The sequence below is a fragment of the Poromitra crassiceps genome, assembly GCF_964638095.1.
Source record: "Poromitra crassiceps genome assembly, contig: HAP1_SCAFFOLD_193, whole genome shotgun sequence".
Classification (NCBI taxonomy): domain Eukaryota; kingdom Metazoa; phylum Chordata; class Actinopteri; order Beryciformes; family Melamphaidae; genus Poromitra; species Poromitra crassiceps.
This window is the reverse complement of record NW_028152191.1, coordinates 238,439-243,095: the sequence shown is the minus strand read 5'-3', so window position 1 is coordinate 243,095 and position 4,657 is coordinate 238,439. Positions and strand designations below refer to the sequence as shown.

Below are 4,657 nucleotides of genomic sequence, written 5' to 3'. Positions count from 1 at the left end.
TAGGTATAACACTCAAATTGGTCCTCACTATAAAATAGCCATGCATTGCAAGCACATGCATGCTGACACACACACACACACACACACACACACACACACACACACACACACACACACACACACACACACACACTTCTCATCTCTTTCCTCCCCACCCCCCATGTGTATTTCAGCCATAGGGTATTGATGAAAAGCATAGCCACTGGAGTAAACACAGCTTTAACCATAGCTCCCTCGCTCACTCTCACCCCCCCTCCCCCCTCTGACTTACTGATGAAGCTGCAAAGAAAGGGGAGATAAAGAGAAGGAGGGCGAGGATATGAAAGCATGGAGACAGAGGAGATAGAGGAGACAAAGAGGAAGATGGCGGGGAGATGGAATCGGGGAGAAAAATTGAGATGCGGGAAATCGGCAGATAAAGAGGACAGATGGATAAGAGGAGAGACTGCATAAGGACTGTTTGTACTTAGGTGTGTGTATCTTGGAGAGGGTTTGCGTGTGCGAGTGCATGTTCTCAAGGGCTTCAGAGAATTTAGATACGGTATAGATAGCCTACACGTGACTGCATGTACAGGCCCGTGTTTGCAAGTGTTCCAGATATAGTGTACTAGTAGGTGTGTACGTGCCAGAGACTGAGAGAAGACGAGTGTTAACAAGCGCAGTGTGTAAACAGTCACACTTGCTTTGTTAGTGGATGGATTTGGTCGTGGTTAGGAGCTCTGCAGGGAGCTGAGCAGCTGCCTTCAGGGGCTAACAGTTGGATTTAAGATCACACTCATCTGTGCGAGCAGCCGGCAGGCCCTGCTCCCTCTGCCTGAGCAGCCGGCAGGCCCTGCTCCCTCTGCCTGGGGCCCAAATACAGCTGCTGGCCTGCTTTTGTTTTTGAATGGGCCATTAAGACACCTGTGACTTCAACCTGATGGCATGCATAAATGTGAAATAAACATAACTTGTTAAAGCAGCAATAAGCCTCAACCGCTGTGTAAGCTCACATCTTATGACATCACTAATGACATCATCAGTGATTATATATAAAAGGGAGCATGTGGGCAATGTTTCTCTGTTTCTGTTTGTTTGTTTCAACTTTTGTCACACACACACACACACACACACACGGAGGCAGTGACATCACTGATGACATGATCAGTGATGTCACAATGCCTCCTTGGGTGTGTGCGTGTGTGTGTGTGATAAAAATGGAAACAAACAAACAAGAGAAACATTGCCCACATGCTCCCTGTCTGGCATCATCAGTGATTTATGACATCACGGATGACATCATCAGCGATGTCACTATGATGTCATCAGTGATATATAGATAGATAATAGATAGATGTCATACATTTTGTGTGTATTCTATTTCATTGTCTGTTATGTAATGTATATTGTCTTGGACCCCAGTACAGGAAGACTAGGGGACACTCTATTCATTAGCGTAAGACTCTCCTGGTCCTCCATAGCGGAGAGACAAGTCACTTCTCTTTAAAAAAAATAAAGGAGCCCTTTATTCCAAAGTACTCTTACGTTACATCTCTCGCTTGCAGTTACTGTCACGTCGCGAGATAGACTGACTTCCCCTGAGCCAGAACGTGGCAATAACCCCACCCACCCGTATCCCCATAGTCCCTTGCAAGCCACGTGAGTGTGGCTTGTAATAGAAAAATTGCTGAAATGCCTTGCCATATCATAAGCAATCAGAGTCGATAATAATTTATTATCACAGGCTCTCCTTGCTCAAACCTGTACATGTGGTTTATGTCCACTGATGTCAACTCTTAATCATCGTCAAAGTTATCATCATCATCCTCATTCAAATTGCCTAGCGGTGTAAGTCACGATTTTGCGGTGTTAGTCAAGTTTTGTGTCACGACGCAAATTGTGACATCATCAGTAAAATCATCAGTGATTTGTGACGCAAATCAAGACATCATCAGTGATGTCATAAATCAGACAACATGTTGCGCCCCTGCCACATCGTCTCCAGAGTCTACACACACTAGAAATTGAGCGTGCGTTAGAAATGGAAAAATCTCGCACGCTACCTAGTCTTGTAAAAGGAAGTTTGCAGCCAAGTCCTCATTCTTCTCACAAGCAAAGTAGGCTTGTATAACAAGTCTCTCCGGGAATCCTAAAGCTTTTAGCCTCTCAATGGCCGCCTCCTCCTGCGGCGTGAGCTGGATATAGTTGATGTGACTTCCACTGGGTGCATCAGCTGCTACCCCTCCTGCTCCCCCTGTCTCCACACCTCCACCAACTGCAACGGGAGTGGGGCCATTCAGCGCCTGGATGATCTGCTGCATCTGTCTTATCACCTGGAACTGGAGGTTTCTTAGGAAGCTCAGAGCGTTGCCACTTTGTGACGAGCCAGTGTTGACCGGGGTGCTTATACCGGCTGTGGGCACAGCTGGCACTCCACCCACTGGAGGTGCCACAGGGTCATGCCCTCCCGTGTGGCCGTCCTGCCTGGCTGGGATGCCCGTGAGCAGGTACTCCACAGCCCTGTCCGGGTTGTTGAAGCTGGCTCCGAGGGCAGCTACCGCCTGCTCTCTCTCGAAGCCCATCAGCATCATCTCTGTCACTATGGCGTCATACGGCTGGCCCGAAATCACTTCATTCATTTGTGTTTGTTGAGGCCTCACTGGTTCCGATAGGCGCGGAAGTCGGTTCAGCAGTCGGTTCAGCAGTGGATGGGTGCCTCTGCCGTGGTTTGTACTCGGTGGGTGCAACCTCTGGTGGGGTGTCCGGAACAACACTGAGGCAGCGGCTGCTGTGGGACCTGTAGTGCTGGAGGCCAAAGAGGCAGGTGAAGGCTGGGGAGAAGCTGGGGCCACTTTAGGCTTTGCCACGACGATGACCACAAAGTTCTTCTCGTTGATTCTGTATTCCTTGAGGGCCGTGTCATCGTCGAGAAGTTTACCAGCATATATCAGTTTCTGTCTGGTGGTTGGAAAACTGTCCTTCCCCTTCTCATGTTCAATCTTTTCTTTTAATGTCTTTACCGTCTCCTCTGCATCAATGTTGATTTTAAACGCTTGCTGTTCTAATGTTTTCAAAGTTATCTGCATTTTGGTGACCACGTTTTCTTCCCTGTCTTTGCTCAAACACTGTTGATCCAACTTTGAAAGAATGTTTGCCGGATCCTACTTATAGCCTCTGCAGGGAAGCATTTATGACATCACTGATGATGTCACAATGACCAGTATCTGTCATGAATCAGTTGCAGGATTTCTGGATATTGAAGTTCAAAGAGTTTTTTTTTTTTTTTTACCTCTCACTTCCACTTGTAAGCGCCAGTGTGCATAGTCGCCTAGTAGTGCACCTGTAAATAGAGAGAGACTGCCTGGTGGAACACAGGTTAACTTGAGGACCCTTGAAGTATTTGCACTGCAACTGTCAACTGAACCTCAATAATTAGAGTTTATGAAGCTAATGTTCTCTCGCTGCTTCACAACCACAGCACAGCGCCCAGCAGGCTGCTGAGCGACACTTGAGGGGGCAGCAGTGAGTGACAGCAGAGGAGCAGACAGGCTGAGCAGATGGCTGGAGCTGGAGTGCCATGGAGCTGGAGTGCCATGCAGTGGCACCGTAGTAGAGCCATCAGAAGAGGAGTGGTGCCCGGCGACAGACAGCAAGGCAGTGCTTAGGAGAAAGTGTCTTATTTCAATGTCAGTGAGGAACTTTCAACGTTATGAAATATTCTAAATGTAATACTGATGCATCACATCTTACCTACAGTACATTAGCAAATGAGACTATCAGCGAGGAGATCGGCGGTTTCTATCCACCTTATTTTTGGCGGCCATTTTGCCTTACGTTAACTATGGGTTCTATTTCCGGTGTAACCAATTTAGATAACCCCCCAGCCCCCGACAAAAAAAACGTCTATGAGGATTTTACCCTTTTACAGCAGAGCCATTCTGCTCTACAGCCGTGTCGTTCGGGTGCTGGGATAACGTAATGCATTGTGGGTAGTCGGCTACTAACTGTGGCTAATGTTAGCGGCTAGCTAGCTATGTTACATGGCAGTAAAACGCCACCAAATTGATTTAACTTTTAACCATTTCGAGTAACACACATTTCGAGTTTCCATACGGACCTCCAGCGTTGGTTAGTTGTTTATAACGTGACTATATTTATAACTTTTATAACGGACTCCAGCTTCCGGTTTATTAACTCATTCACTGCCAATATCTGACTGGCATTTTTGGCACAGGCCAAGTATTTCCATAATGTTTGGTCATCTTTCAAGACCCACAGTAAATTCTGTACTAGGACTACAGTGATGTCCAATACCTCGAAATGAAGATCTAAGTCTCTACTTTCACCCCCAAAAAGAAAGTTAGCTTTTAGCATGTTCTGTACTCTACTTATAACCCTTTTTATACACCCCATGTTCACCAAAAAAGCCTGTCTGGGAAGAGAAAAGGGAGAAAAAAGCATTTTTGTAAAAGGGCACAATCTCAGGCATAACTCACTCTCAATTCTTTTATTTTGAACTGTATTGACATCAGACATGTAAATATTATTCGTTAGGACACAAATGACAAAAAAAAAAAATATATATATATATATATATACACACATGAAGTGCTTTTTTTTTACATTCAACAATACAGTTTACTCGGTGTGAGTGTGCAGACAGACAGACAGACAGACA

General features: G+C 46.0%; 1 pseudogene across 1 annotated transcript; it reads right to left on the bottom strand.

Moving 5' to 3' along the window:
• Positions 1 to 2,042: 2,042 nt before the first annotated feature.
• LOC310770721 (UV excision repair protein RAD23 homolog B pseudogene) lies at positions 2,043 to 3,065 on the bottom strand (annotated as a pseudogene). The gene has a single exon. The product of its transcript is annotated as a UV excision repair protein RAD23 homolog B pseudogene (transcript).
• Positions 3,066 to 4,657: the final 1,592 nt, after the last annotated feature.